This window comes from Anser brachyrhynchus (assembly GCF_964034855.1).
Source record: "Anser brachyrhynchus genome assembly, chromosome: 3".
NCBI lineage: Eukaryota > Metazoa > Chordata > Aves > Anseriformes > Anatidae > Anser > Anser brachyrhynchus.
The window spans coordinates 52,444,368-52,464,337 of record NC_137696.1 but is presented as its reverse complement, the minus strand read 5'-3'; the positions used below and the strand labels follow the sequence as shown (position 1 = coordinate 52,464,337).

Genomic DNA, 19,970 nt, shown 5'->3' with positions numbered 1-19,970 from the left:
GCCACTGACCAAATCAAAGTCTCACTTCAGTGTGGGAAGCTTCAGAGTGGGTTCTAAGTACTGAATATTTGTCACTGACTTTGCAGGCTCCATTGCTCTTACCCCTAATCTTCCTCACTTGCTTGCACTGTGCATGCAGAGGCAGGGAGGGATGATAATGGACTTGCTGTTGTACTTGCTGTTCCCATAACAAACGGCAGGATCCTGACATAAATTGTTTGAACATGTAACACTGTTCTTACTTCTTAACGATAAGGGCTTAGGAACTGCCCTTTTCCAAAATGAAAGAAATGAACCAATGTTATCTCTTTGTTTTAAAAAATGATCCCTGTGACTGCAACAACAAAAAGCCATTACAATGATCCTTATAGGTCCAGCAAGCTTTTATGGGAGAGATTTTCCACTCACCAAGCCTGGCTTTGTTCCCATTTTCTCTCCCTCTTCCCAGCCTGCGTGGCTCAAGCTTTCTAGGGCAGCTCGTGCTCCTAGGTACACCTGAACTGAACAAGGAGGCCCTAGAGGATGTGTCGGAGGTCAGACCTGGAGGAAGAAGTAGCTCCTTTGGTTGCCGTGTCTAAAGCCAAGTGCTCGAGATCTTGATCCAGTCCCAAGTGCATCCATCATCAATTATATATCTGTACTCAGTGTTTACACAGCTTTCTTGTTTAGCATGAAATATTTACTTTGAGGCTCTGCATCTGCTGCTAAGCCCAACGTGAGTGTCTATTGCTTGTGCTGAGGAGATAAAATTCCACCGTAACCCTTTGGTGCTACAGCACAAATCTATTAGGTGGCTGTTGCTGGGCTCATGCCAAGCCACGGTGACCAGCCTGCTGACTCTTGCCTGGGCCAGTGAACACAGTAGGGGTACTTGTAGATTTTAAAATTTTCAAGTAAAAATAAAACAAAACAAAACACCTCTATTATCATGTGTTTAATAGATTTATGTCTATGTAGGTAGTAGGGAGAAATTAAAAAAAAAAAAGGGATTCAAGTGGCATACACGGACACATGCCTGTGCAGACACATGTGCAGGTTTGCACTCGTGGGTCTGAAGTAAAAAGAAGTGATCAAGAAGTTTCTTTATTGCCATCTCAAGACACAACTGGAGCTCTTAGAGGTGGTTTTATGATCTCCGGAACAGAAGGACTGGAAATTTAACCCATTTGATCTCTGCATAACTCTCCTGCCTTAAACATGCATATGTAGGTTAATGCATGCACCCGTTAACTCTCCCACTGTCAAGTGCTGTTAGTCTATCTGCTTAACGCCCCGCTGGGAAGGAGATGAATGGGCTCCTCCAGATGCCATCTTGATGCTGCTTTTTTTAGTTCAGCCCCGGAAGATGCAGATCTTAGATGGCTCTCCTGGAGCTGTGGGTGGTTGTGCAAAGCACTCCATGGGCATACTGTCTCACTTTATATTTCCAGTTTAATGATACTCATGCAATTCTTAGGTATATTAAGTGAAAATAATGTCTTTCCCAAAGTACATAAGCATATCTGCTCTCCATGTTGCTGGTGGGCAAAACGAGCTGCTGAGTGCTTCATTGGACTAGGCTGAGCCTCCCAGCAGGCCCAATGCAGGAGCGTGAATTGGCTCCTCACTTGTAACAGCTGCCCATCAGCCCAGAGCCCAATCCACCAGGCCACGGCTAAAACTAAGAGTGGGCATGGGCAGGCAAGAGAAGAGGAAGCTGTGTGGAAGAGAAGAATAAGATAAATGAAAGCAAAATCCTCATCTGTCTTCAGAGGCCTTGTGACCACTAAGTGAAAGATTACGAATAAGCTTCCTTTAATGCATTCGTTATCAGGTACTCGGCATGGCTGCATCTCAATGATGTGTCTCCCAGCTCAAGACAGCAGAGAGGTGTTCGGCATTAGGATGCTGGGTGTAGGAGAAAGTAAGTTGATTTACTTAGCCCTTTGGGTGGAGCACACTGGGAGCATTTTTTATTGTCCAGGCAGGAATTAATATTAATGTATTAATTACTCTTTTCCTTTGGAGGCATCACAAAGTTGGCCTATGCAAAGAGGAACGGGGTGGGGGAAGAGGAGAAAGAAAGAGCTATGGCTAGAGGCATTGCAGACTTGAGGCACAGCTGAGCGATGAGGAGTGGGAGATGCTGAGCAGGCTCAGGCCACACACAAAGGCTGCACTTCTTGTCTCTCCCCGACTGTGGAGAAAGACAAACCTTGAAAGGGCTGCAGTTCAAAGGAAATGTATTCTCTTCCTCTCACACCTGTGTGTGATCACCATGAAGCTATGGGATCAGTGTCATCTTCCAGAAGAAATCTCCTGTTGGCAAAGAGAAGTGGATTTTCTTTGGCCCCATACTGAATTGCTGGGGATGCTGCATTCCCACTGCTGAGCCAGGTAGTCATGTAGGGACAGAGAAAAGGGTGGGAAGTCTGGCTGCCAGAAACCAGCTGCTGGAGCAGGTCCACCTCCCATACTCAAGAAGCAAGCCCATTTCTGAGGTACCACCCACGTGTGGAGACCAGCTCTTGTGGGATGGAAGCTCTTCCAAAATGTAAGTGGCTTCTGCAGTGCTGGGGTGTTTCTGCTTCATATGGTTCATTTCTGAGCTCCTATTGACAAAATATCCAAAATGAAGATGAGCAGGCTGTGGGCTGCGGTTCTGTGCAGGGTTGTTCGATACAGCTAAGGGTGGTTTGGTGGTGGGTGGTGAGAGGAAGGGAGCGAGGTGCTGTGTCCTGGACCAGACCTGACTCGTGGTCTGCAGTGGCGAAGAAGGAGAGCAGTGCTGCCCGCCAGCCCTGCTTTGGATGCCTTCAGGGTCTGCAGGGCCCTGTCTGGCACTCAGAGCTGCTGTGGATCTAGCCCCTCGCAGCCCAGGGAGGCGAGGACCTGGGGACATCCACCTGTGCAGATGAGATGGCGCCTCTGTGTGCCTGGCTTGCATCCAAGTTCCTTGGAGCAGCTGCAGCAGGGTGGAATATGTGGCTGCACTGGCGAGGTGCTGGGCTCTGCGCCTCTCTTCTGGCATGTGAAGCCCCATCTGTGCCTCCTGGCTGGCTGATTTGGGGGATGGCATGGGAGGAGGGCAGCCCAGCAGGTCTGCCTGAGCAGGACATCCTTGCCTGTGCTGATGCACGATGCCTGCTCTGGATGTCTGGCGGAGAGCCTGCTGACGTTTAGGAGAGAGGGGAGCATCCTTATGTCCCTGTAGAGTCCCATGTCCATGCAGCTGCCCCATTTCCAGGCTGGGGAAGGCTGGATAAGTATGGCTGGACTGAGCCGTGGCATCCAAACCAGGGGGCTGTGCTCCCAGGAGTGCTGCTGTGTGCTTTCCACTGTGGCCACTGCTGGGAACTGTGCGTGTCTTCCAGCAGGCATGAAGCAATGTGATGCCAGCCATCACACGCCACTGGTCCTTCCTCTTCTCCCCAGAAGGAGCAGTCTGGACAGAGAGTCTGGGTTTTGCCTCTTACAGAAAGACATGTGAAGGCATGCATGCATGTGCCCTTGAGAATGCACACTTAGATGAGGCAAAATGAGAACTGTGCCTTTTGTGTGGAGCTGGAGAGGGGCAAACCTCAAAGCAGCCCTTCTCTGGGGCTGGGTTTTGTGACAGCTCTGCCCCTGTCCCCTTTCTGTGGTGGGTTTCTGACCACCCATCTGTTCTGCAGGCGGTGAGCACAAACATGGGCTGGCTTTTATTTGGTTTGCACGGTGGATTTTGCTGTTTTCTGGGGGTGGGAATGCCGCCTGCTCTGAGGCAGCTGCACCTCCCTGCCCCAGCTGCCACAGCTCAGCTTCGCCTCAAAACACATTCTTGTGCTGGGTGCAGTGCCTCTGTGCTCTCGGATGGAGATTGGCTTTTATCTGCCTCTGTCTGCACGGCATCTGCTTCCTTCTGCCTTTTTAATCCTCTGCATTTTCCATAACCTAAAATAAACCAGTAACAAATCTGGGATGTGATTCTCCAGCCAAGGGGACAGATCTGGGGCTGTGGCATTTTGTACCTACCGTGGTTTCTGCAGCAGTCCTTTTTTCTTTTTTTCCTTCATTACACAGAAGACTTGTGAGAAATGTATTCTTATGTCAGTAGCATTCAAAGGCAAAAAGAAAACCTGCCAAAGAGAGCCTTAAAAGTCTGACATATCATTCAGAGGAGAATTTTCACTAGAATTATGCTGGAATTTTTCCAATAAATAAATTCTACAGACTTTTAAGGGAGAGCTTTTAGATTAATGGAAATATTACTTAAATTAAAATTCATCCCATTAAGCCATCAATTCCATTGTCATTGCAACATCATGTGTTTAATTTTAACGAAGTGCACAAATAAAAAGGAAGCAACGCAAGAAAGCTATTTGTTTTATTGTGCCAGGAGCTGAGTATGGGCTGCTGTGGAAAGTTAAATGCAAGATAGAGTGGGCACAAGGCAGGATCAACAGAGATGTTGTTAAAATGCACTTGCAGAAAGTGTATTGCACTGTACTGAGTATGGAAATGCTAAGAAACATACTTTGGCTTGTATTTTCTATTTTCAATGAGCTGTGGTGTGTGGTGGTTGTTTTTTGTGTTTTGCTTTTTTCCCCACACTTTCAATGATTTTAGGAGGAGGCCTTAAGCAGCTTCCAGGCTCTGTCGCTTTGTTTCCGGAGCCTCATGTTGAGGAGAACTGATCCCTGACCCCAGCTGGGACATGTCCCAGCTCACTGTTGTGCCAAAGAAACAGTAGGCAGTTTGGAGGGGAGCTGCCAAATTGAAACCATGTCTTGAGCTCTCCGCACTTACAAAATGTGCTCTCACAAGAGCAGACTTCATGCCACCTGCATCAGGACCTTCATCTTCCAACCAGGCTGGACAACCCGAGTGTCAGCACTCTGGGCGTTTCAGAGACTCTGCTTCCCATCTGCGGAGGGATGGGTGGGTGAGTGAATGAGGGGGGGAAAAAGCTAACTGGCTTCAACTTCTTCTGCCTTTTGGTATGATTCATGCTAGATTGGAGTGGGGGAAGGTGGACGAGAAGGTTCCCACATTTTCTGGTGTGTCACTACTGAGCAGGCCACAGGGCTCTTGCTTGGGATGGACATGAGGTCAGCTGAGCTCCCACTTCTGGTGGTTTTCTTCTTAAGGCATCAAGTCTCTGCCCTCTGGGAGTCACCACAGGCGTAGGGTCCACTGCTCATGCCTTGGCAGACAGCAGGAGCAGTCCTGTGCGGAGATGGGTCCCCAGCAGACAGGACTGTGCCGCCCTTGGACGGGGTGGGCCTTGGCAGCAGAGGCTGGCCCATGTGAGAGCTGCCACACCACAACCATGGTGCTGCACCCCCTGAGAGTCTGCTGGGGCTTCTCGTGACAACTTCTGTGCTGCAGTACCCTGGGATGCCTTGTGGCTATTTCCCACTTCACTTTGAAGTGTTTGGCCCTCCTTTTGGCATCCAGGATCAGAGAGTGCTAGGGATTTACCCTGAACTCTCTCTGTAATACAAGGTGGGCTGCCAACCCCGGGGGCACACTCCAACATTTAAAGTACTCCTTATAAAGAAAAAAAAAGTTCATGTCTGGGGGGTTTATGTGGGCTTAAGAAGGGTTTCAAGGCAGCATGTAGATGCAGCTAGCTGCAGCGAAGCTACTTGGTGACTCACTTCATGCTTGAGCTCAGACTGAAGCAGGTTATTCAGCCGAGCAAGCCACCACAGAGGTGGCTTGAAAGGTGAGAGGGATCACTGCCCATTGATGTCTTCCACATTTGTGTCAACACCAGCTCTCAGGGTAGCAGCGACCTAGGTGACAGAGACCTCCTGCTGCTCAGAAGACAAACCAGCCACTGGTCTGCGGACACACGAGCCGTGTTGTGGGAAGTGCTCCACGCTGTGGGAAGGAGTGAGCCGGTTTGGCTGGCTCTGGGGGCAGGTTCTTTCTGCCTCTGAGCTTTAGTGGAGGTGAAAGGGTCTTGGGGTGGGAGGGCCACTTCCCCGTGGAAGGCCACACATTGTGCAAGGCCTGGCCTTAGTCACCACTGGTCCTGGGAAGGTTTGACCTGAAGCTCGTTCCTTCATTGCTGACTTCTTGATTTGTGCAGCGGCTCGTTGGAAAAGGTAGTGTGTTGGGTTTCATGCCCTTATGGGGCTTTGGGAATGACTTCTTGGAAGAGGAGAAATGACTCAATTTGAAGTTTGAGGTGGCCTTAAGTGAACAGAAAACCCAAGTAGGTCACTGGTGCATCCCTGGGTTTCTCATGCCCTCTTAGGCTTTGCTATGCAAAATGAACAGTGCTTTTCTTGCTGAGGCTAAGAATACCTTCCAGGCCAAGTTCCAAGGGCAAGCCTCCTCCATCTATATGAATTAACTGTCTTCAGCACAAATTTGAAGGAGTGCAAATGCATCATTGTTAGAGCATGTTTTGAGAACAGCTTCAGGAGCACTGAGCGTATTGTTACTTGCAATGAGGCAGGGTTCCCAGACATTTCACTGAAATTGCTGTTTGGGCTCAGTTACCACAGTGGCTAAAAAGTCTCTCCTTTGTTTCCAGGTTACTTCTTTGCCATAGAACAATTATTTATTTTTCACCAGCAGCACAAGATACATTTTCCTTGGATTCCCTTGAGTGTTTTGTCCTTGTGGTCAGTGAAAGAAAAGTTCAGTGACTCTGACTGCTGCGTGTTGCCACGGCTTCTTTTTCACAGCTGGATTTCTCAGGGTCCTGAGGTAGGGATGGGATTTCGTTCAGGGGCACTGGAGTTCGTGACCAGTGGGTTCTGTTCCCTTGTTGTTGTTGTTGTTGCCTTTAGCTAAAGGCCCTTCTCTGCATTCCTGCTGAATTGTTCCTGTTTTCATCTCTGCCTCTTGCTCCCCTTCAGCCCTCAGCCTTGGTTCAAAGGGACCTTAAACCAGGGTGACTTCATACCTGGTGCAACCCAGCGACAACTCACTCCTGGGGAAAGAACAGGCAGTTTGTACATTCCCATCATCACCATCAGTCCACTATTTAAATTGAGTCCCTTCTTTTTTTTATCATAATATTTTCTTCCCATCATCCCACCTTTTTGTCACCGTTTGCCATACTTGTAGCTAAAGGCCTGCTTATATGCCCATATTGGTACACGCAGACTGTTTCTCACCTGAGAAATGGGCATGATGATTCTCCCATGCCTCCTAGGGGCATGCTGAAGAAAAACACGTTAAGTTATCCTGACCTCCTATCTTTATGATTATTGTGTGTGGTCAATGCACATAAACTGGATGGGCAGATGTAGCAAAGCCACATAAGATGTTAAGGTGGTCCTCCTGGCTACGTGACAGCTCCTCATTAACAAATGCTCAGTGGTCACTTTGACTGGAGACTAGGGGCAGAGCCTGCATTTCCCTGATTCCCCTGGAGAGACCGCACCTCTTGAGAGCAGGGAAATCTCTCCCGGGGGGGCTGAAGTCCCATGGGGAGCAGTCGAACTCCATCCAGTGCATCTGTGTAGCGGTCACTTATAATCATTTCTAATCTAATGAGAGTAATAAGAAGGCATGGAGTCCAGCAGAGATTTATTGGTCTGAGGGGATACCACTGACAGAGACAAAGCAAGGGACAACGTTTCCCAGAAATAAATGCTGACATTTATGGAAACATAGAGTGTACGTCCACATCTATTCTGAGTGTTTGCGTGAGAGCTACCTGGTAAGCCTCCATTATGGGTATATTTCCTAAAGGGTAATAAGTTTTTCTCTTAAGCTAATATTCTAAAGGGATGGATTAAATTAAAGGTTCATTTAAAAACTATTTCTTTTCTCCTGGAAGGTGAATAATAGTTTTCACTTGCACTGCTGCAGCCCTTCATAACATGTTTTATTTGCATATATAATTTGGTTAGCTGGCATTACTTCAAACTTAATATTATTCATTTTTGGTGAGTAAAGAACAATCTGGGCCCTGATCCTTTACATTAATCTCATAAATTAAGCACACTGGATAAAATCTTGTCCTCATTGATGTTGACAGCAAAACTGCCATGGATGTCATTTGGGCCAGGGTTTCACCTGCTCCTCGTGTGCTTAAACGCACACCTGAGTCCCTGTTTTACTGACGTGCTGTGTGCTGGGCTCTCCTTGTGTTCAGCCAGCAACTCCTATCCTCCAATAGTGATGTGAAGACCTCAGGAGACAGTCTGTTGAAAAATCAAAGGCCTATTGCAAAAATACTGAGCTGTTTTTCACTTTCCAGGAGCTGAACAAGTTAAAGGAGTGAAATCCTGGCTACCCACACCACTTGCACGTGATGGTTACTCAGGGTCAGTGTTTCCCCATGCAGCTGAGCAGGGATTGATTTTTTGTGTGTGTGTGTGTGTGTGTTTGAATAGGTCTATCTCTCAGCAACAGAGAGAAAGACATTATAAACATGGGAAAATCTGATATGGAAAAGCTGGCAAAGGAAAAAGTTCATATTTTTTAGGACTAATATATATGCATGTATCTAATGAATGATATATTATATATCTCATAAAAACTGTATTAAAACATATCAGGATTGTGAAGTGAAATATTGGGCTATGGATGGATGGTGTTCGCTGACGGAATAAATATCCTTCATGGTTGGCTTGGGTTCATTTTATCTCTTTATTTTTGACTCTCACTATTCAGTAGGGGGTTTCAGGCCTCCTACTCTCTGCAGAGGATCAGTCATTTTCTCCCTGTGGTATTCTCAGCAGAGCATCTTCATCCTCTGCATATTCACAGCTGACTGGGTGCACTGAAGTGCTCTTATTCTTTTTGTTTCCTGAAAAACTTGGTAGAGAGAAAAATCAAAAAGAGGGTCAACTAACTGGGCAGGTCCCTATAGGAAACTTGAGGACCTTGTTTTTGTTGAAATTGCTTGGTGCTTCACGATGTTAATCTTTTCCACCTGGTAAGTTAGCCAGATACAAAAGATCATGGTTAGTTTTTACTGAAAGGAGATTTTTTTTTTTTTTAAATGCAGGTTAGGCTTATTTACAAAAACATACAAATCCTGACCACAGACAGAGTCAAAGAGCGAGTGACTTTGCACCCAGATTTCTGCCAGCACTGTGTTTTTTTTTTTTTTTTGTCTTTGCTGGGCATAAATTCCCTGTTTTTGTTTCCCCTTTTTATGTTTTTATGCTTTTGTTTTTGTTTTTCCTTCCCTGGACTATCGCCATTCTGCTGCAGACACAAAGCAATAACCAGATAAGCTTTCTGCTTTACACCTGCATTTATGTGCTTGCGTTTAGGATGGAAGCTGGGCTGAGTCCTTCCCAAAGGTTGTGCGAAGGGCAGCGACTGCATCCGAATGGCAGGAGTCTCCACGCTCAAAGCAGAGATCATTTTCCCTGCACCACCTGGCTACTCTGCAAATTAATCTTTGGACGCCTGAAGATGGGCACCCAGAAAATGAGGTACGGCCAGTGGCGGTGTGTGACAAATTTAGATTAGGAGTAATCTGTCACAGCCAGGGATGGTATCCACTTCTGAACTTGCTGGCAAGAAATACTCATTGACATCAGTGGGAGCACAATGGGGGCCCAGCTTGCCCACAGTTACTATATTAAATGACCCGTAACTCAAAAGGTCTTGGATGAAATTTATTATTCTGCACCCAGCACATCAGTTTGCAGTGACATTTAGCTGAAGACAAACTCTGGAGAAGTGATAAGCTAGTGGAAAGCAGGCAAAAAAAGAAAAAAAAAAAGTAAAAATAAATTAAGTCTAGTTAATTTTATTAATGGCTTGTGGCCAATAAAATAAATAAATTAAATAGCTGTGGGTAATTTTCTTCTGATTCTGCAGAAATAGCCAAATAGAAGGATTTGCAGATTCCACGGAATTTCCAAAACAAAACAAGTACTAGGAAGATTTTATTATGGAAGCTATTTTCACTGTTTAGTAAAAAGAAAGTCTTCCTATTTCTTGTCGTTGATGTAGGTCCTTCATTGACAGACCTTCCCAGTGGTCTGTTGCTCTGGTGGTGGTGGTAGTGAAGGTCCCCCTCTTCTATCTCTATGTACATGTATGTGCTGACGTGAAATCGCTTCTTTCAACACCGTTCTATTGCTTCTTCAGTTTGAGAATTAAAATGGAAAGTGCATTCACTCCTTAATACAGAAAGAAAAATGGAAATGTTGTTTTAAAATATTTAAAGTGGTTACAATAGCAATCAGCACAAAGGGAATTTGGTTCATTTTTTTAAAAGCAGACCCACAATGGCAGGTGAATTGCAGGCCTTCGCCCTTGGATCCAGTCTCCCTTTGCATTTTGATGAGATTTCATGGTTCTTTCATTCATTTATGGTAATGAATCAAATTATGCTTTAAAAAGTTAGAAATGAAGACAAGAGATGCTGCTTGTTTAAAAGTATTTTGCATAAATGCAGCGCCTTTTAATTTTGGGTAATGCCAGTGATTGATAATGTAGTCTAAAAGCAAATAAAATACTGGCATATCCTCTGCAAGCTTTTCTTCTGTTGATAAATATCATTGCTGCCACAGATATGCACATCTTTGTCCGGCTTTGTCCAGCTGTGTGCAGTAGTATAGAGCAATCATTTTATTATTCGGGCTGATAAAAGTACTGAATGTATAGGCCAGCTATTTATAATTCTTAGCAACCTGGTACAGATTTCTGAATGTTGCATAAACATATGAGGACAGGGCAAAGAGATTTGGATAGTCTGATGATCAAAATCAATATGTATGGGAGTACTTCTTGTGCTGCATTTTGGTGAGTGTATTTTTTTTTTTCCCTAGCCTGAATCTAGCTAATGCTTCAGAATTGTATATAAGTAATAACTAAGATACTCCTTCACAACTGCAAATGGCAACCATGTAAGGATGGTATCAAAAACCTCACACTCTCCAGACAGTGGCCTGGGAGGCATGCACCCTCTGAACCCCCAGAATAGTAGAGCCAGCCCACCTATGGAGGTTGGACCAAGACACAAGCACTGGTGGCAGGGCAATGCTGCAGTATCTTGAGGCCGGACAGAGACCTACTAACTAAGAAAAAGCTGAAGGTCTGGATGTGCTGCTATGGCAGGGGGCTGGAGTGTACGTCTGTGATTAAAAAGCAAGTGTTGCTTGTGGTAGCCCATAAATACAGCACTCAGCATCTCTCACCCTCCCGGTAGACCTAGATACTGGGAAGTTTTAACTCCATTTTAATACGGATATATATCCCTGACTGAAATAATAATATGCAGGGTAGTTTTTCAAGAGGCTTACTGGATGTGAAAACAAGTTCCTGGCTTTTCCCCTTTCATGGAAGCGAGCTGAAGGTCAGATTTACAACGTTTCAAGCTGCATTCTGTGCTCATTTACACAGCTGTAATCTTGAGTTATGCCACCCAGGACAAGGAATTGCTCCAGACTTACAGGGATATAGCTGACAGCAGAATTTAGCTCGGGGTTGCCAAAGCTCGATAGAGAAGGAGCTGTGAGGGTGGAATTTGGTGTTCTTGAAGTAGCTTGTGTATGTTCAAGGAATGCAAGAGCCCCAAGATTTATTAGTAGTGTTGCAGAGCATTATTGAAATTAGGCTTAATTATCTGTGTAATTTGCTGGAACCAGCATTTTAGCATTTTTGATCAAGTATATGCCATTAATTTTAAAAAGAGATATACCAGGCTGCTCTCAGAAACTGAAATAAAAAGATTTAAAGAAGAAAGTCCATAATTTCTAAACGGCTTATTCCAGAAACTTTGAAGGCTGTTGTCAGAGGAGTCCCTCTCTCCCTTTCACAAGCAAACAGTCCATCTGCAGTTTATCCATATGGAAGAAAGTTCACATCATCCCAGAGGGTTATTCCAGCACGCAGGGAAAGGAAACTTCTCCTCATTCCCAGGCTCGCCGAGCCCAGCCAGCCCTCTCCCTCCAGCCCCGCTGACACCACCCGGGCACGGCGCTGACCCTCCTTGCAGGAAGGTGCAGAAGCTGGGGGCTGTGAGCTGTAACCCAGCCAGCCCTTCGCAGGCTCCTGCTCACCCCCATGCCCACGTGAGCTTCATGGGCACGGCTCCTTGCAGATGCACCAGCTCTGTGCCCCGTTTCTGCACTGCCTCTGCGCCATCCCGCTGAGGTGTAGCCTGTGGTCCCTCGAGCTCCCAGCAAGGAGGGATGGTCTGAAACACTGCCACCATGCCAAGGTGCAGCAGACCTTGCTTTTCTGCTGATTTCTGTGGAAACTTCAGGCTTAGCCACAATGTTTGTCGTGTATTACATAGCAATAATGACACTTTCCTCTCTCTAAAAAAGTGTTACTGTCATTAATATGCATGAATCGCTTGAAGCTTACTGCAATGTTGAGGGCTAGAGAAATACCAACACAGCTAGGTTATTAGCTGACACCTTGCCAAACCTCTGCCCGAGCAAGCTTTTGTTTTCGGGACAGCTGCTGTGTGGCGGTTTGCTGTTTTCAGCACTTCTCTAGTTGAGATTTTCTCCTCCTTATTCTCGCTACACCTTCCCACCCCGTGCCTCTGGTGGCGCTGAGGTGGTCAGCACGGCATTTCTGGGAGGCAAGAAGCAAACGGGGAGGGGAGTGCCATCACTGAAATGTTCTGCGCCCTGGCTGGGATGGCAGAGAAGCATCAGCTCAGGCTTTCCCAGCAAATGATTAACTTCTGTTTGAGCAGAGAGCCGAGCTGCGGTAAGAATGCAATTAATTACGCCAGCAGCCCAGCCAGGCCAGCAGTCAGCGGTGCTCTCACTTGTAGCTTCTGGCTCTGCAGGTCTGGTTTGAGAGTAACTAATTAAACGCAGGTGCAGGCTGGAAGACTTGTTGAATTAATGTACAGTGTCTTCTTTTCTGTGTTCCCAGGCATTTGTAGCTTGCAAGAAAAGAGCAAGCGCTTGATGCTACAAATAATAATAGAGTGCTGATGATGGAGGTAATTAATCCTTTATTATTCTAGTGTGATAGGCTGCTGCTAGGGCTGTCATCCAAGTACTTCTCATGCAAAAACGTGTCTCAGAGGTGAAAGAACAGGGAGTAGGTGAAAGGCTGAATAACATTTTAATGGATTCTCTGGTGTTATGGGCACAGATACATCTTCAGGTTTTTGGCAAGGCTGTCAGGACCTGGTGGTTGAAGCACAAGGCAGCATTCACTGCCCTGTGGTCTGAGCTCCATTTTTGACTCACTAAGGCCATTTTAGCAAGCAGCAGCTTAAAATGAAAATTCAGGCAGGTTCAAATAGCAAACGGACATAGAAGGGAAATGCAAGAATGTAACCGTGGCTCACTGAGGGCTTTCTTTGCTCTTTTACTACTTCCTGGGCATCCTCAGCTGGCCGCTGTCAGTAACAGACAGCAGCTCTGATGGACTTTACGTTAATCCAGATGGTGCAGAAACTGATGGTCTTGCCACGTGGGTGACTGGCTTCAAGTGGAGGTAACATGGCTGTCTAAGGAGCTGCAACAATAATAAATATTGTTTGGGGTTATTTATTGCTAATAACAAATGCCATAAAATGGTGGTGTTTGTGGGTAACTTTCTGTAGCTCAGGTAATGATCCTTCCTGGTTCAAATCAAACTGCAGGACTCAAATATCTTTTCCAGCAATAATTAAGGGAAAATTATGAAAGTGGTAGCCTTCTGCTGTCTCCGTTGTCATTTCTTTGCTTATAATATCCTTTTGTCCCAGGTACAGGACTGTTATGATTTTAAGAGACAGCAAGAAGGACGTAACCTTCTGCAGTAGAAGCCACTTAGAGTACAAAGCATTAGGAAACTTCAGTCTCAACATGTAAAGGAAAAACAAAACAAAGTATAACATACGTGTTTATTTTAAAGACTAGCAAATCCGTGCTCTTCTTGTTACTTCACGATGAAAACGGTCCAAAGCTATTAGGAATGTTTATAGCGAGAAAATAATGGCGAGTCTAATAAATGGATTGGATAGGACAGACTGTTTTATTCAGTGTGGGAACCAAACACTGCCATATTGTACAGATTTGCTGATCTGGAAGAATTTTACTTGCCTTACAGAATGCAGCTCAAAAGCTGAGTGCAAGAAAATGACAGTTTTTTGTTTTTTAATGCAGAGAATTTTAAGACGGAAACATTGTTTGGGAGTTATCTGAGGGATTCTGATCAACTTATGTAAGTTCGGGAAATCAGCAATAATTCATTATCCTGCCATATTTTCCGGTGGCTTTTGTTTTCCTTGCATTGCAATCCTTAACTCAATAGAGGCAAATTGTACTCAAGTATCTAGATGAGGGTTGTGCGGTGCTGCGGATTTCAGTGTTTAGCTGTGTTAGTGAAACAGCTGAGGGCAGGTCGTAGGGCAAGGAAGGTTTTCAGTTCTTCTTTTTCTCTTTGCTGGTTGCCTGTGGGAAATTTTGCATGGTGGAGTGTTTGCCCTCAATGAGTGTGCAAAAATTTGAAGAAAAAAAAAAAAGGAAAAAAAAAAAAAGCAATTATATGCTATTTTATCACTGTTTGTATTTTACAATAGCAAGAATCCTCACTGACCCCCTCCTGGCTGTGGATTCTGCTGGGAGAGAGGTTGGGAAGGGGATGGCGAAGCCCTAAATTACTGCTCAGCTCGTAGGAAGTCTGGCTGCTGCGTGCGTGAGCATAACCACGTGCTGTGCTGGTAACAAGTATGATTTTGTTTTCTGAATGCCACGCCTCCAAAATTTCCAGGAAGCTGCTCTTTGCTGCTGACAGTTGCTACAGAGGCGACTGCAGCAGGGAGACGGGTTTTGTTCGTGTCTTCTTGCCTTCATTAATTTCCAGTGTGTCATTTCAGCTGCAAATGCGCAGTTACTGTTAACGTGTCCAAAAGCATGAAGTTGGCTAGATGGCTATTTATGTCACAGTAAATATTTGATGAGGAGGTGTGGGTTTTTTTTTTAGCTATAATCAAAAGATGCTATTGGGATTTATAGGCCTGAAATATTCCATGTAACACATGACTATGTGTTACCTTTACTGTTTCCTGAGGGTTTTTTCCATTTTCCTTAGTAATTTGAACTGGAGAGGTGGTGATTCAGAGAGTGCTGGTATGAACTGTTGCACACAAGCTGCGTAGTAGGGGAAAACACCGAGCCTCAAATGCCAGGTCCCATGCTGACGGGAGACACTGCAGCCACTGAAGCAATAAACCCAGACAGACTATACAAATATGTGAATGTACAAATGGATCTCAAAGCTGTGATTTTCATATTCCAGCAATCACTGCATAGGAGTGCGTGACTGACAGCACAAAAGACTTAGATTTAGTGTAGAGAGATGTAAATTGATAAGCCAGTAGACAGCCATCATTCTTCCTTTATTCTCTCTCTGTATCCCATGTCTCTCTCGGCTGGCATAATCAAAGCTGACATAGTGCATGCTATAGCAAGTTATATTTTTCGTAATTATAAGACAGTACATGAGATCTGAGGGTGTTATTCAGGAAATGGCACAAAGCTCACTGAAACACGCTTTTTCAGAGTGATCCTCTGATAATATTGTTTTTCTCATAGATTCTTGATACTCAGACTCTATGTCTATGCCTTTAAGCTTCTCGGTGCTTTAAGAAGGGATAAAGGAAGGAGTTTTTTTTTTTTTTAATGAAGAAGAAAATGTTCAAAGTGTGAGTCTTCCCCTCCACCCTCAGCTGAGTCTGAAGTGCACATGCATCTGAATGCTACATGTGTTTCTAAAGAAGGGTTTATGGGAGCCTGACTTGGGGGGATGAGGTAGAAGAAGTCAGCAAACCAGCACATGGAGATCATCTGGAAAGACCTAAAAGAGCAATCTTTCTTCACCTTAGCACTGACTGTTGGGGCACGCCTCTGGCCTCCTATGAGGAGGAGAGGCCGAAGGGTCCTTTTGCACTGATCCATCTCATCAGGGTCAGCCGCCTCTGAATTTAACTGCAAGGTTATTAGACCAACAGAGAATGGATTGTAAGATACACCAGAGTTATTGTGATGTAGTTATGCTTGGAAATCTTTTTCTCAGGTCTGAAAATGTGTGGTAAAATCCAAACACTCATATTGCAGCTCTTTGACCTCAAATGCATATACATTGAGATCCCATCTGAATTCAGTGGATGTGAAACTTCCAAAGAGAGGCAAATAAATAAACCTTTCCTTGTTTTGGAGCTCCAGCAGGGAGGTGCTGCAGACCTTCTGGACAAATCCCACAACCATGAGTAATTTTTCATATACTTTCACTTAGAAATGCTCTAGTATTTTTCTTGAACTTATTGAAAGAGCAAAGAGACAGAAAACTGGCATTTGGAGTTTTGACTTTAATTACGTTAGGTTGAAAAACAGTAGTGAAAACAAGATTATCTCACTTGATATGGAAGAAATTTTTACTTTTGATCCAAACACTGTTGTCTCTTTCCTTGTCAGCTGTCCTCAGACTTACTTGCAATTCCAGGAACAAACTGAGAAATCTATTGCTGTACATCATGGACACCTACATGCAGGCCTTGTCTTCTCAATGGTGCATGGGGTTGCCATGCAGGCATGAAACCACATTTCTGCACAGTACAGGTGCATGGGCTATAATCCCATGAAAATCGAGAGTGACTGGGATGAGCTGTGTACTTGGCAACTGAAGTTTGGTAGTGCAGTCTTATATTTGGCCAGAATGCACTTCAGGCTTTTCCTCCTGCCTTTGCTAGATCTGGGTTGCCTTCTGCATGCTTGTTGCAGTCCCCCTACAAATACGGCCAAACCTCCCTGCATGGTAGTGTGGGATAACTTATTTATTGCTGTAAAGGATGCCGTAGAGCCATTGGCGGACACTAAAGCAGACCAAGAGTTTGTCCTTCACAATGAAGACCCTGTTTCTTGCCTTGACATACCTCCTCACCTAATTGGATTCCCACAGACTACACCAGTGGCTTTGCTCACCAGGGTCCAGGCTCGTGATTAAGGCCATAAAAATATTGCTTCCTTTAAAATCTAAAATCTCAGAACAGAAGTTCCCCAAATACCTTCCTTTGCCTCACCTACTCAAACACACAGTGGCCATAAGGAGAAAGGCAAGGCATTTCTCTCCCTTTCATCTTCAAAACAGGGATCTTTTCACACCCGTAGCGCCTCTGCTTAAGTATAGCTAAATAGGCAGTTTGAAAGAGGCATAACTGATTAATTCTTATTTTCCTTTAAGCGATTAACTGAGGTGTCAGAATCAGGAGCCTGTTTGTGCTAAATTGCCTCTGTAGTTGATGGGGAAAGAGAAGCACTTCTGAGGGGAGATTTAGGTCTTTGGTGCCCTTTGGACGTGCCTGTTTCCTGATGCAGGTGATGCACCTCAATTTTAAATGCTTCCAGTTAAGAAGGATGAGCCTAGTGTTCTGCACGGGGTCAGGAGCTTGCTGGGGAGAAGTGAGGAAAGGCACTGCTGGTTATTTATGCCTGTCAAAAGGCAGCTCCTTGTGTTAGAGCAACTCATAGAATAAAAAAGGAAGGAAGAATCCGAATATTTTGGCTAGAACTAGTGAATAAAGCAGTGCCTCGCTAATAGCTTAAGTGAGAGTGGCTGTCTGAAATATTCTTTGAGAGCAACCTGAGGTGACTCCCATCAGTTCTAGTGCTGTTTAAATCTTTCACCTGGATGCACTGATGTGTTATTGTTCCTGTCATCGTAGGACTTTTCACCAGAGACCAGCTTCTTGGGGGATTATAGGGAGTATTTTGGAAAATAACACAAGTTTTTCTGTAATTCTTGCAGTGCACACACAATAAGAGCTGCCCAAATGGACACTGCTGAGTGATTTTGCATAGGTGATGAAAAAACTATTTGGAATTGCTGTGCTGACTTGCTATAAGTACAGACTAGTTTCAATCAGAAAGAAAAACTGCAAAATCTTACTACCAATTTGCTAGGCCATCCAATTCACAGGATGCTCATGCCAAAAATGTGTTTACTGGACTATTTTCTGAACATGGTCATTATGCTTCTTTGAAGGTAATCCTTAAAGAAAGGGTTTATTTCTTCCCACTTCTTTTTGTCTGTTTCTCTGGCAGGAATAGACCTTGGGGAGCTTCTTTAGAGTGAAGTGTGAGAAACCCATCTTCTGGAATGTGTGCTGTGTGTTTGTTGCATATTCCTTCACAATTTGCTTTTAAAATGCATATTGGTTACAAACTAAACCTGAATGATCCATTATACTCTGGTGTGTAATTATGTATTTAGGCCACATACTACATGCAGCTTTAAAAGAAATCTGTATGGAAACAAATTGCATTACATTTGCAATACCTGAATGTAGTTGAACAGCAGCACCTGACGCCTTTCAAAATACTGAAGTCATTTAGACCATTTTCTGGAGTAATTATCTCCCAAACCTCAGATTCTCATTTCAATGCCTTTGCTGTGTAGGAGCTATAAAGGTCTCAATACCTCTACAGCATAGCAGACTGTGGCTTGGAGAACCTTGACATAGATTTAGCGCTCCTGTGAGATGTAGCAACTCAGAGCAGGGTGGCTGGCCTCTGGGAGGGAGCATTACGTGTGTCAAACACACAGATGAAGACATGTGCCAAGGCGACAGGCTCCCCAGGGAGTGAGGGTAAAACCCAACCTTCGTCTTCCCAAGAGTTAGCGAGGAGCAGGGATTTAAGTTTGGGATGAACAGCTGTGGGATTTACCAGAGAGAAGGGTGTGCCTGTATGGCTGGCCAAGAAGATGGGAAGGAGCTTCTTTTTCCTCAGCACTTCAGACTGCCACCGAAGCAGTGTTGTTCACCTCCCCAGCCCTGACTGCGGTCTTACAGTGTAGTACCACACATATTCTTCCTCTTTAACTGACACCTGGCAAAGTACTCGCATCTCAGGGGGCTGATCCTTGGAAAGAGCTGTGTGTAGCATAAGTGGCAGCAGGCGCCCGTAAGGAAGCTGCGTGCCTGCCTGGTTTGATGGCGTGGAGCAAGACCTGCGTGCTTCCCTGCCCGCATGGAGACAGCGGTTCCTGCACTGAATCTACAAAATGCCTTCCTCTGCACTGTACAATCCGTGATGTGAAGAGCCACTCTTATTAGCACTGGCATGTATGACACAGGACTGCAGTTAAGTGTTTTGAGGGCTTGAGGGTGAGGGTGTTGTTTTTCCTTTTCTGGAGATGAACACTCAGGAGACTTGTGTTAAACTTGGGACTTGGCAGATCCTCATGCTGATTCTGCCACTTATTTATTGTTTGGCCTCAGGCTAGTCACTTAACCTCTTGCCGTCCTGATTTCCCCATCTGGAAAATTATATTTACTTACTTCTCCTGGGGATTGTGCAGGGCTTAATGAATGCCTGTAAGGGATTTGGAGATCCTCAGATCTGAGATGATACAGGACTGCAAAACATTAGCCACACGCGCAAGGAGGAGGGAGTGCACGCATGCCCGCACGGGAGAGCCTGTGTGCGTTCCCAGCCCACGACACGGTCCGAAAGTGCGATCAGCAGGGGAGGGTTGTACTGAGTAGTTTTGGATGAGCTCTTCTTCCTTCTGCTCTCTTCAGATTCTCTGGAAGAAAAAGGAGGCAAGTGACTGAATAGAGAGCAGGGCAGCGAAGGTTAACTGCTTTCTCCTGTTGGTCCCCTGGATCTTCTTGTCAGTGCGGTAACAGCTGGATCTCCCAGGAAGGTAATGATCTTCCTGGATGCTCTGTCTTGCTGCAGGCTATTAGTGAAGCCACGTGGCCCCTTTGCTGCCCATTTCTTTAGCAGGGAAAAATGAATCTCTGACCGAAAAAAAAAAGCCACACCAAAAAAACACCTTCCTCCATATAATTAAGCAGCATTAGAACAAGGCCTGTGCCTTTGCTGATGAACTTCAGTGAAAGCAGATGGTCACAATGGTATTAAAAACTAAAGACTTCAGTCAAGCTTTTAATTGAAAACAATTGGACCCTGCTGGATGGTAATTACCTTGGCTGCTTGCAAATAATATCACAGCACTGCTACCTATGAAGGAAGAACTGAAACTGAGTTAATAAGAACTGCTTGATCTGCATATAATAAACAAGGAGCATCCAAAACTATTTTGTCTGGTAG

General features: G+C 45.1%; 2 long non-coding RNA genes across 2 annotated transcripts in view; one reads left to right on the top strand and one right to left on the bottom strand.

The window, feature by feature from the left end:
- Positions 1-505: 505 nt before the first annotated feature.
- The window catches only part of LOC308191882, a 197,952-nt gene continuing 178,487 nt past the window's right edge, over positions 506-19,970 (top strand). Inside the window, exons 1-2 of the long non-coding RNA XR_013948334.1 lie at positions 506-2,533; positions 9,213-9,377. This is a non-coding gene — a long non-coding RNA (uncharacterized lncRNA). The remainder of the gene's footprint in view (positions 2,534-9,212; positions 9,378-19,970) is intronic.
- LOC308191890 overlaps positions 14,377-19,970 on the bottom strand; it is a 46,877-nt gene continuing 41,283 nt past the window's right edge. Inside the window, exon 3 of the long non-coding RNA XR_013948356.1 lies at positions 14,377-19,440. This is a non-coding gene — a long non-coding RNA (uncharacterized lncRNA). The remainder of the gene's footprint in view (positions 19,441-19,970) is intronic.